This window comes from Eleutherodactylus coqui, chromosome 11 (genome assembly GCF_035609145.1).
Source record: "Eleutherodactylus coqui strain aEleCoq1 chromosome 11, aEleCoq1.hap1, whole genome shotgun sequence".
Taxonomy (NCBI): domain Eukaryota; kingdom Metazoa; phylum Chordata; class Amphibia; order Anura; family Eleutherodactylidae; genus Eleutherodactylus; species Eleutherodactylus coqui.
This window is the reverse complement of record NC_089847.1, coordinates 14,147,464-14,161,313: the sequence shown is the minus strand read 5'-3', so window position 1 is coordinate 14,161,313 and position 13,850 is coordinate 14,147,464.

The following is a 13,850-nucleotide window of genomic DNA, read 5'->3' as shown; positions in this document are numbered from 1 at the left end:
TATAAGTGTGTGCGGTTATAACTGTGTAAGGTGCCTCACCCACGGGGTGTCCGCCCTGTGGTTTAGTCTTGTGTTCAGCCCTGGGGCGCCGGGGGTGATCGGGGTGTTGCGGGGTGTTTGTGGGGGGGGGGGGGAGAGCTCCCCCCTGTTCCCCCCTGCTAACCCCCGCTCCACCTCACTTTGCCCAAGTAGGCTGTTACTCGCAAAAAGCCATGCTCGTTCGAGTAATTGCCCTAAATGAGCACTTTCGCTCATCTCTAATTGGGAACCTTTCACAAATGTGGACATAGAGAGAACGGAGAAAGAAAAGGGTAACTCTGGACACTACAATGGCTGCCCCTAGTGGTTGTTATTTGTATGCACAACACTGGTTGTAATCACTCTGTTATGTGTAGTAGACGGTGCTCTCCAACAAAGGGATCCACTACCTGATTACCTCAAAATAAGTTAAAGGAGCATTTTAAATGAAGAGACACTGCCGTAACTATAGGAGTTACAATGGCCCCTAAGCCAGGGGGGCCCAGAGGCCCCATTCGCCATGCTAAGGCTGTCTGACTGCACTGTCCAACACTACACCTAGGTCCTTGACATGGCGCATAAAATGTAAGCACTGCGCAGCTCCTTCTGCATGGTTATTGGTAGTCAGAATCATCAATGACCCCGGCTCAGGCTCCTCCGCTCCAATGTTGTTTCCTCCACTACGGACTTTGGAGGTGAGGAGACTTAGCTGGTCTGGGGAGGATGTTTTGACTATCAAACACCGTGCAGGAGAAGCTGCCTAATTCCCGCGCCGTGTGGAGGTCCTAGGAGGAACGTTAAACAGTGCAGTCAGGTAGGCAAGGCGCATCATCTCATATGACATTGGAGCAGAGGAAGAAATAAAGGGGCATTATATGTGGTAGGGGGCAGAGGAAGAACTACAAGGGGCATCATGTTTGACGAGAGTAGAGGAAGAACTACAAGGGGCATCATGCGTGATAGTGGAGCAGAGGAAGAAATAAAAGGGCATCATGTGTGACAGGGGGCAGAGGGAGAACTATAAGGGGCATTATGTGTGACAGGGGGGCAGAGGGAGAATTATAAAGGGCATCATGTGTGACATGATGGAGATGGAGAACTACAAGGGGCATCATGTGTGACGGGGGTAGAGAAAGAACTACAAGGGGCATCATGTGTGACAGGGGTAGAGAAAGAACTACAAGGGGCATCATGTGTGACATGAGGGAGAGGGAGAACTACAAGGGGCATCATGTGTGACCGGGGTAGAGGAAGAACTACAAGGGGCATCATGTGTGATAGTGGAGCAGAGGAAGAAATAAAGAGGCATCATGTGTGACAGGGGGCAGAGGGAGAACTGTAAGGGGCATCAGGTGTGACAGGGGGCAGAGGGAGAACTATAAGGGGCATTATGTGTGACAGGGGGCAGAGGGAGAACTGTAAGGGGCATCAGGTGTGAGAGGGGCAGAAAATGAACTACAAGGGGCATCGTATGTTATGAAGGGGGAGAAATATAAAGGGCATCTTGTGTGATATGGGGACAAAAACAGCATTCTGTGTGAGATGGCAGATGGCGAACCATAAACGGGCATCCTGTGTAATAAGGGAGGAAGGGGAGAATTAAAAGGGGCATTCTTAGTGACAAGAAAGATGGACAGAATCCTAAAAAAAGCATCCTGTGTGATGAGGGGGTGCAGTGAAAAGAATGGGGAGCTATCTACGAAGAGGGGAACTACAAGGTGCATTCTGTGTGATGGGAAGGGGGCAGAACCATAAGTCTGTGTAAAGAGAAGGGAATGATGAGGAGCAGTTTGTGTGAGAGGTGAACAGTCTGTGAGAGAGGGCAGCATAGGGAGCAGTCTGTGTGAGATTACTTATTAGACGTTTTAAGGCATTATTAAAGGGGGTAGCAGGATTAACCTTTGTGAATAGTGTGGGGATGTGGCGTTTGGGGGGAAAGTGTGGAGCCATAGATGTATGTGTTACAAATTCTGCAATGAGGAGTGCTGGGTAGAAGGAGTTGTCATGGTAGTCTGGGCCAGGTAGAGAAGAAAACTGAAAGTGAATAATACTAATCAGATAGGAGGTCACTTGTGATCACTGAAGGTAACTGCACTCTAATCGCTATCACTGTGTAGAACTAGTATCTGACCATTATATGCTATATTTCCCTATTGGAAGTACACTACAGTTAAGCTGCTGCATCTGAGCCTAACATGGGATGAAAGTTATCTTATGTTGTATCCAATACAATATATTTTTTGCTTTTTGTGGAAGAAACAAAACATTTGTCTTGAGGCTTGTGCTGCATCGATAAATCACTTCAAGGGCCAGCAATGGTGATAAAAGGTTGGGCAAGACACGGCCTTGAAGTAAAGTTGCAAGGAAGAAGGGGGCCAAGCAGAACTTTTGCACCCAAGCCCACGAGCCTTTAGCTACGCCCCTGTGAAGATGGGTATGAAAACAGACAAACTTTTACAGAAAACTTCTGAGAGGGTATAGCAGGATATTGCAGCAGTGGGCCTTTCCCCAAACAGGACCACAACCCCTGTAATGGTTCTTAATTTAGGATCCTGTGACAATGCAGCATTTCTTGTACATACTTCATGAGGAAGAATGATGCACAGGACCCAAGAGCCAGGAACATGTATAGACCGACCATTGTTAGGGAACTACATGATTCAACATGCCCCACTGCCAACCGCTGGCAATACGCAGAGACTGGCAATATATAGAGACTTAGTTATATAGAAATGCTGTAAGAATTGTGAGAAGCCTTCAGGAATGTAATCCGATTAGTAATGGTAAGCTTTTATAGAGGTGTTTTATATTATAGAACAAAAGGCATAATCTCGCCCACACCACCGCAGCCGGTCAACGCTCCTGCAGGGTCCGTGAGCTGCGGCTTTAATCAACACAGAACACAACTGTAGAAGAAGAAAGTGATGGTGGTACGGAGGAAAACGTTATCCAGGGCAAAACTAACTAGTCATGTTAAAGGCGACACTATACAATATATATTCCCATAGGGCAAGCAATAAATGGATTTGCTACCCATTTACATCTATATTTTAGTCTATTGGAGGCAGAATTATGGTATATGGTACATAGGAGCAGTATTAGAGTAGTTATATTCTTGTACATAGGAGGCAGTATTATAGTAGTTTTTATTCTTGTACATAGGGGGCAGCATTATAGTAGTTATATTCATGTACATAGGGGGCAGTATTATAGCAGTTATATTCTTGTACATAGGGGCAGTATTATAGTAGTTATATTCTTGTACATAGGGGGCAGTATTATAGTAGTTATATTCTTGTACATAGGGGGCAGTATTATAGTAGTTATATTCATGTACATAGGGGGCAGTATTATAGTAGTTATATTCTTGTACATAGGGGCAGTATTATAGTAGTTATATTCTTGTACATAGGGGGCAGTATTATAGTAGTTATATTCTTGTACATAGGGGGCAGTATTATAGTAGTTATATTCATGTACATAGGGGCAGTATTATAGTAGTTATATTCATGTACATAGGAGGCAGTATTATAGTAGTTATATTCTTGTACATAGGGGCAGTATTATAGTAGTTATATTCTTGTACATAGGAGGCAGTATTATAGTAGTTATATTCTTGTACATAGGGGCAGTATTATAGTAGTTATATTCTTGTACATAGGGGGCAGTATTATAGTAGTTATATTCCTGTACATAGGGGGCAGTATTATAGTAGTTATATTCTTGTACATAGGAGCAGTATTAGAGTAGTTATATTCTTGTACATAGGGGAGCAGTATTATAGTAGTTATATTCTGGTACATAGGAGCAGTATTAGAGTAGTTATATTCTTGTACATCGGGGCAGTTTTATAGTAGTTATATTCTTGTACACAGGGGGCAGTATTATAGTAGTTATATTCTTGTACATAGGGGGCAGTATTATAGTAGTTATATTCTTGTACATAGGATCAGTATTATAGTAGTTATATTCTTGTACATAGGAGGCAGTATTATAGTAGTTATATTCTTGTACATAGAGGGCAGTATTATATTAGTTATATTCTTGTACATAGGAAGCAGTATTATAGTACTTATATTCTTGTACATAGGGGGCAGTATTATAGTAGTTATATTCCTGTACATAGGGGACAGTATTATAGTAGTTATATTCTTGTACATAGGAGGCAGTATTATAGTAGTTACATTCCTGTACATAGGGGGCTGTATTATAGTAGTTATATTCTTGTACATAGGATCAGTATTATAGTAGTTATATTCTTGTACATAGGAGGCAGTATTATAGTAGTTATATTCTTGTACATAGAGGGCAGTATTATAGTAGTTATATTATTGTACGTAGGGGGCAGTATTATATTAGTTATATTCTTGTACATAGGAAGCAGTATTATAGTACTTATATTCTTGTACATAGGGGGCAGTATTATAGTAGTTATATTCCTGTACATAGTGGACAGTATTATAGTAGTTATATTCTTGTACATAGGAGGCAGTATTATAGTAGTTACATTCCTGTACATAGGGGGCTGTATTATAGTAGTTATATTCTTGTACATAGGAGCAGTATTACAGTAGTTATATTCTTGTACACAGAGAGCAGTATTATAGTAGTTATATTCTTATATATAGGGGGGCAGTATTATAGTAGTTATATTCTTGTACATAGGGGGCAGTATTATTATAGTAGTTATATTCTTGTACATAGGGGGCAGTATTATAGTAGTTATATTCTTGTACATAGAGGGCAGTATTATAGTAGTTATATTCTTGTACATAGAGGGCAGTATTATAGTAGTTATATTCTTGTACATAGGGGGCAGTATTATAGTAGTTATATTCTTGTACATAGGGGCCAGTATTATAGTAGTTACATTCTTGTACATAGGAGGCAGTATTATAGTAGTTATATTCTTCTACATAGGAGCAGTATTATAGTAGTTATATTCTTGCACATTAGAGGCAGTATTATAGTAGTTATATTCTTGTACATAGGGGCAGTATTATAGTAGTTATATTCTTGTACATAGGAGGCAGTATTATAGTAGTTATATTCTTCTACATACGGGGCAGTATTATAGTAGTTCTATTCTTGTACATAGGACAGTATTATAGTAGTTATATTCTTGTACATAGGGGGCAGTATTATAGTAGTTATATTCTTGTACATAGGGGCAGTATTATAGTAGTTATGTTCTTGTACATGGGGGCAGTATTATAGTAGTTATATTCTTGTACATAGGGGGCAGTATTATAGTAGTTATATTCTTGTACATAGAAGCAGTATTATAGTAGTTATGTTCTTGTATATGGTGGCAGTATTATAGTAGTTATGTTCTTGTACATAGGGGGCAGCATTATAGTAGTTATATTCTTGTACATAGGAGGCAGTATTATAGTAGTTATGTTCTTGTACATAGGGGGCAGCATTATAGTAGTTATATTCTTGTACATAGGAGGCAGTATTATAGTAGTTATATTCTTGTATATGGTGGCAGTATTATAGTAGTTATATTCTTGTACATAGGGGGCAGTATTATAGTAGTTATTTTCTTGTACATAGAAGGCAGTATTATAGTAGTTATATTCTTGTACATAGAGGGCAGTATTATAGTAGTTATGTTCTTGTACATAGGAGGCAGTATTATAGTAGTTATATTCTTGTATATAGGGGGCAGCATTATAGTAGTTATATTCTTGTATATAGGGGGCAGCATTATAGTAGTTATATTCTTGTACATAGGAGGCAGTATTATAGTAGTTATATTCTTGTATATGGTGGCAGTATTATAGTAGTTATATTCTTGTACATAGGGGGCAGTATTATAGTAGTTATTTTCTTGTACATGGGGGCAGTAGTAGTTACATTCTTGTATATGGTGGCGGTAGGATGATAATTATTTTCTTGCATAAGGGAACAAAATTTTAGTCAATCCTGTTGGAGTGCTACAGTTTGTGTATATCTGATATGATTTGTTTCAGCCTTGTCTTGTTTTTTTTTTAATAATGTGAAAATATTTTAGAGCAAAGTCATACTGGGGGACAAATTCTTGGGTCTCTCAAAATTTAGACATCCTACCTGTCACAGTGCACAAAAAGGCCAACATTGAAATCCATAGCACCATTTTTACTTAATGATCATATATTGAAAAGTTTCTGCAACTTTTTAAGATACTTTATATCAAAGCTTTGTGATAGCTAAAAACACTGTTTACTGTCCTTGGCTCCATTGAAACAGTCTATGTTCAGAGGCAAAAAGCATATCCTCCTCACATAGCTTCAGAAGTCATATAACTGTGGGAATAGCACATATTACGGTCAGGTTACAGACTTTTAGTCACTGTCAAAAAACTGGTATGAAAAGGAGGAAAGAAGTAAGTACATAAAACCAGAAAACCCCTTTAACTTTAATCAAGCATCCCCTCTAGCTTATCTCCACTTACGTTTGGTCTTCTTTGGTACCAGCCATGGAGACATCTGGAGCTTGATACCAGCATAAATCACGGAGATTTCCGGTGGGGGTTCTTACAGCAGGACACAGCGGAAAGGACTGAGCATCCAGTAGGGAATGCTCTGGGATGTGCTCAACCCAGAATTGATCGTGGATATAAAAGTAATCCCAGTGGTGGCAACCACAGTCCACACCCATTGGGCATCTCTGGGCGAAGCTCCTGGCTGCATGCTATAAAGATTAATATTAAAGGTCATCCCCTACAACCCCGGCCAAAAGTGTACATCAACTCAAGGACATAAAAATAGCAGCAGCCAATGTATCATTCTGCTATTTCAGGTACCTGGAGACAAGATGCGCTCACTTATTGTCTCCAGCATCTTGTACTACAAATGTAGCAGAGCCGAGTTTACAGTGTGAAAGGATATCACAATGTTATTCATATGGATGGAAGTATCTTAACCACTTAAGGGAGGCCTTTTTTTCCCCCCATTTTCGATGTTTCCAAAAAATTATAACCCTTATTTATCCAACGCCGTTGCTGTCCGAGAGCTTTTTTTTTTTGCGGGACAAGTAGTATTTTTACAGCGATACTACTTAATGTACCATATAATGTATTGAAAAACTTGAAAAAATTTTTGAGTGGCGTTATATGGAAAAAACTGCAATTCCACCATCCTTGAGAGGGAAGTGTATGTTTTTACGGTGCACACACAGCAGCCAACATGCCATGGTGACCTTATTCTGCAGGTCAGTCCAATTACGATGATACCAAATTTATGTTATTGATTCCATCTTCTAACCGCCATAACTCTTTCTTTTTCCATCTACATCGTTGTGTTGGGGCTCATTTTTTTTGCGGGATGTCCTGTAGTTTCCATTAGTACCATATTGGAGTACATACGACTTTTTGATCACTTGTTACATGTTTTGCTTGGAGACGGGATGACCAAAAAAAGGTTACATTCTGGCATCTATTTCTATGCCTTTCTGATGACATTCACCGTGTGGGGTAAATAATGCTTTATTTGATAAATCGGACTTTTATGGATGCAGCGATACCAAATATGTGTTTGGTTTTTTTTAAGGTTAGATTCTTTAAATTATAAATATGGATAAAGTTTTTCACATTTTTTTTAGCCCCCATAGGGAACAAAAAACTTGCGATGCATTGATCAAAAGCTTGACAAAGACTGCTGTATACAGACGAAACGTTGATTTGTGTACAGAATGAAGGATTCCATATGAAGAACTTGATGTGAGTATTCATTTTTTCGTTTGCACCTCTGCTGCTGCTCTACAACTTTGAATTTTGGGACTGTTTGTACATGGACCTTGAGGTCCGGATCCATCCGTAGAGTGTGCAGCGTGCAAATACGTTTTTGCTCTCCCAGGTGGGACTTTGTTGGTGTGGTGCTGCTGTGACACGCTTGATGATTATCCTACCGTCAAACACCATTAAGTAGGGTTCTCTACAGGATAAGGCCCGTATCTCACCAATCTGTCTAGTGGATGTAATAGCTACCACAAAGCCTATTTTGATGGATAGGTTTTTAAGCGATACCTAGTGTTTAGGCTTAAAGGGAGGTTTGCATAGACTAACACCAAATTAGGATCCCAGGAAGGAGCCGATTTCCTAACAAAGGGTTTGAGCTTTTCTGTTCCACATTAAAACCTGCGTACCCATCTATTTTCTATTAATTGGGTGTCAAAAAAAACAACTAAGAGCCGGCACCTGTACCCGCAGGGTTCTGAGGCTAAGTCCCTTATCTAGATCTTCTTGTATGAAATCTAAGATATTTGTAAGGTCCAGGCTGCTCAGATCTGGACTATCTAATCCGCACCAGTTGCAGAATTTCCTCCATACCCTAGAGTATATAGTGGAGGTAGAATTCTTCCGACTCTTAAAGAGAATGTTTATTACTTTGGGCGATAGTCCTTGGTTTCTCAATCTCTGTTGCTCAGTAGCCAAGCCATCTGTTTCATTCAGTGGATCTACTGGCAGAACACCAGGCCCTGGGACAGAAGGTCCTGCATGAGGGGCATTGGAATCAGAGTCTGTATTGCCAGAGAAGACAATAACAGGAACCAGGGCCTTTTTGGCCACGTCAGGGTAATATAGATAACCCTGGTCCGGCAGTTCTGGATTTTTTGCAGAGCCTTGGAAATTAGGGGAAGGGAGGGAAAGCACACACCAGGTCCAAGTTCCATTCCTGGGAGAGTGTGTCTAGTGCCAGGGGATTGTTTGCTGGATTTAAGGATACATTTTTTTGCATTTTGAATTTGTTTTTGATGCAAAGAGGTTTGCCTGGCGGTAACCCCACTGAGACGTCAGTAGATCGAATATCTCCAAATTTAGAACCCATTCCTCTGGATCTAATCTTTTCCGATTTAGAAAGTCTGCAATAATGTTCTGGAAGCTTTTTCGGTGAATAGCCAATAAGAACTTTATCCTGTTCTCCACCCCAGAGAATATTCTTTTTGATAAGCTTAGAAGATGGGGGGGGGGGGGGGGGGGGGGGAGGGCTGGTGCCACCCTGATGACCAATAAAAGACGCTGTTATGTTGTCTGACAATATTTTTCTGTGTTTCCCACGTATTATATCTTCTGCTCTTATCAACGTTTCCCAAACTGCTCTGAGTTCTCTATAGTTAAAGGATTGAGAGTAGACATAGGATCACCAGGAACCCTGCAGTTTCATATCTGACACCTGTTCTCTCCAACCAGACCTACTAGCATCGGTGGTTACTGAAACAAATGGGGACAGGGACCACTGCACCTTTTTTTTAAGGTTACAGAATGACAGTCACCAGATTTTAAACTTTTTACCTAGCAAAGATTGTTTTTTCATCACATATAGCCAAGATTTCTTGTTGGAGACTCTTGGAGTGGAATTGTGCCCAAGGAACCATTTGCAGACAAGTGGTCATTTGTCCAAGAACCCTCATACCTTCTCTTATAGAGACCCAGTCTCTATTCTTAAAAATTCTAATAGAGGATAAGATCTTCCCTTTAAGATTGAGGCAAGAAGGAATAACCTTTGGAGGAGTCTAGAAGAACCCTGAGAAAAAAACTTCGAGCGTCCAGACTTAGGCTGGATTTCTCAAAATTGATAAGCCAACCCAGCTCGGAAAACAGTTTAAGTGTCTGCCCCAGATGCCCCTCCTGTTTGAGATAATTAGGTGACCATCAAGATAAGGAATTATATTAATCCTCCTGCCTCTGAGAAAGCCAATTGGCTCAATCATAACCTTGGAAAACCTCTGGGGGCTCATAGCACCCGTCTAGCGGAGTTCCCCCACACCGTGTTTTTTGCAGAGAAAAGTGCCGATTCTGCTGAAGCATCCACCAAGAATGCAGTGGCCATTTTGAGCAATGGCACGCACTTCAGTATCTTCTCTCTGGAGGGTCTCTTTTTTAGGTGCGACTCAAGTTGTGAAAGCCACAGATACATAGACTGTGCAACAGAGGTGGCTGCTATACTAGGTTTTCACCAGACTAGATGTGGACTCCTATGCATTAAGCAGAAAATCGGCTTTTTTTTTAAATTTGGAAGGATTGACGCCGCCGGAGCGTGCATCTGATGTTATCATACTGCACCGGCCGCTGCGTTGTTCACCAGACGCCGGCCCGATGCTCAGGGATGCTGCGGCATATGAAGATGGGCAAGTGATACACAGACCATCACTGCTCGCTGAGCAGACACCGGATTCGGACAGTCACTGCTAGGTGAGCGATCTTTCCGTACTTCCTCCAGCACTCCATGGAGAACTCTCCTCTGCATTCGTTTGGGGCAGGAAGAACACTGGAAAACGGTGGTAATAGGTGTCCTTTTGAACGCTCCTCTTCCTGTCCCAACGAGGTCAAGAGGGCAACCTCCAGGTGTGCCGTTAGGATGGCTGGAAAGGTAAGCTTTCATTCCCTCTGCCATCCTCTAGGGAAAGTATGTTGCTGTGTGTGTGTGGACAGACAGGGGGATGGACAGGTTCGAGAATGAGTATCAGCTGGGTATTACACCTATCATAGAGTCAGAAGTGATTATAGCAATGAAACGACTAGCCAAATATAAAGCGCCAGGCATAGATAAGATACCGGCAGAGCTATTACTGCCAGTACCAGTGAAAACCATCAGAGCGCTGTGCCAGGCAGTATGGGCATCCACACAATGGCTACAAGACTGGAAAAGATCTGTCTTCATCCAGCTACCAAAGAAAGTGAACTCCCAGAATTGCTCCAACTACCGAACAATAGCCTTCATTCCGCATGCAAGAAAGATTGTTCTCAAAATTATACAGGAAAGCCTGAGATCAGTAGATGAAGCGGCGCACCATGATGCTCAGGCAGGATTCGGGCAACAATGTGGCACCCGCAACTATATTGCAAATCGGGAATGGGACCATGGAAAAAGCTCAACAATACCAAAAGAATATCTACAAGTGCTTCATCGACTTCATCAATGCCTTTGACTGCGTCAGCCATGACAAGCTATGGCGGGCCCTACAAGAGCTGGGCGTATCGGCAAATCTAGTCTAGTTAGTAAAATCACTTTATACCAATCACGATGCCACTGTGAAAACACCGTATAGGGACACAGATTGGTTTGGGATCAGCTAAGGCATCCAACAGGTCTGCATGCTCTCACCCTTCTTGTTTAGCCTATAAACGGAAGTGATCATGCATAAAATGGGCCTCGACGAAATGGAAATTGGAGTGAAAAATTGGTGGAAGAAACATCAACAATCTCCATTATGCGGATGACACAGAGGCCAAGCCGAGCAGGCTCAGGCTCACAGAGGCCAAGCCGAGCAGGCTCAGGCTCACAGAGGCCAAGCCGAGCAGGCTCAGGCTCACAGAGGCCAAGCCGAGCAGGCTCAGGCTCACAGAGGCCAAGCCGAGCAGGCTCGCGCTCACGCATTTTGGCCATGTAATGTAAGTAAAGTTGCTAGAAAAATTTATCATACTTAGACAGATCAGTGGCAAAAGACAACCCGGCGCCAGACAATGGCCGATACTGTCAGAGCGAAACCTGGCATGGGTATCACACAACTGAAAGAAGCAGTGCAAAACTAAAAAACACAAAGGGAGCTTGCTTTTACAGTTGCCAAGGGTAGTGAACGACTAAATGGCTAACACCAGCACCTATCAGTATATAAATAATCCTGATAGGTTAAAAGTTTGCGATGTACAGTATACGGTTCTGGTTGGCACATGTCGTCTGAATGGACAGTCCACAGAGCAAGGCGGATAAGAATAGTTAACTTTAGAAGACAACATCCTGATGAACGTGAGAGAGGAGTAATGACTCTGATCTACTTAAATAGCACAACAATGGCCTCCAAATTTATCAGTGCTGACCTTGAGCAAAACTATTCTGAGCAGCGCACTGTGCCAGGTTGTTTTTTTTCTCTGAAGAACAGTAGCACCACCTAGTGATAGAAAATGGAAGTGTGTCTGCAGGGCACAGCAATGAATGTCACATCATACTGCAGTATAATAAAAAGACACAAGCAAAGGAAACAATCTGTCTCGTTACGTTAACGATCTCTTCAATTATTGACAAACTGAGAAGATTGTCGATAATTCACATTCACATTACCCTATATGTGGAACAGGTCCAAGCCATATTCAGTTATGTGCCACACTTCACATCCACATCCTTCCACCTAGGGAGCAGTATTATAGTAGTTATATTCTTGTACATAGGAGGCAGTATTATAGTAGTTATATTCTTGTACATAGGAGACAGTATTATAGTAGTTATATTCTTGTACATAGGGGGCAGTATTATAGAAGTTATATTCTTGTACATAGAAGCAGTATTATAGTAGTTATATTCCTGTACATAGGGGGCAGTATTATAGTAGTTATATTCTTGTACATAGGGGGCAGTATTATAGTAGTTATATTCTTGTACATAGGAGGCAGTATTATAGTAGTTATATTCTTGTACATAGGGGGGCAGTATTATAGTAGTTATATTCTTGTACATAGGGGGGCAGTATTATAGTAGTTATATTCTTGTACATAGGGGGGCAGTATTATAGTAGTTATATTCTTGTACATAGGGGGGCAGTATTATAGTAGTTATATTCTTGTACATAGGGGGGCAGTATTATAGTAGTTATATTCTTGTACATAGGGAGCAGTATTATAGTAGTTATATTCTTGCACATAGGAGGCAGTATTATAGTAGTTATATTCTTGTACATAGAGGGTAGTATTATAGTAGTTATATTCTTGTACATAGGAGGCAGTATTATAGTAGTTATATTCTTGTACATAGGGAGCAGTATTATAGTAGTTATATTCTTGCACATAGGAGGCAGTATTATAGTAGTTATATTCTTGTACATAGGAGGCAGTATTATAGTAGTTATATTCTTGTACATAGAGGGTAGTATTATAGTAGTTATATTCTTGCACATAGGAGGCAGTATTATAGTAGTTATATTCTTGTACATAGGAGGCAGTATTATAGTAGTTATATTCTTGTACATAGAGGGTAGTATTATAGTAGTTATATTCTTGTACATAGGAGGCAGTATTATAGTAGTTATATTCTTGTACATAGGGAGCAGTATTATAGTAGTTATATTCTTGTACATAGGGAGCAGTATTATAGTAGTTATATTCTTGTACATAGAGGGTAGTATTATAGTAGTTATATTCTTGTACATAGGAGGCAGTATTATAGTAGTTATATTCTTGCACATAGGAGGCAGTATTATAGTAGTTATATTCTTGTACATAGGAGGCAGTATTATAGTAGTTATATTCTTGTACATAGGAGGCAGTATTATAGTAGTTATATTCTTGTACATAGAGGGTAGTATTATAGTAGTTATATTCTTGCACATAGGAGGCAGTATTATAGTAGTTATATTCTTGTACATAGGAGGCAGTATTATAGTAGTTATATTCTTGTACATAGAGGGTAGTATTATAGTAGTTATATTCTTGTACATAGAGGGTAGTATTATAGTAGTTATATTCTTGTACATAGGAGGCAGTATTATAGTAGTTATATTCTTGTACATAGAGGGTAGTATTATAGTAGTTATATTCTTGTACATAGGAGGCAGTATTATAGTAGTTATATTCTTGTACATAGGGAGCAGTATTATAGTAGTTATATTCTTGTACATAGGGAGCAGTATTATAGTAGTTATATTCTTGTATATAGGAAGCAGTATTATAGTAGTTATATTCTTGTACATAGGAGGCAGTATTATAGTAGTTATATTCTTGTACATAGGAGGCAGTATTATAGTAACTCTATAGGGGCCTATAACAAAGCACAATGTAGGTTATATTTTTTGTATTTATACGTTGGAGCCGATAAATGGGTAAAGGCCAGAATAATAAATGTAACCCCCGTCTGGCA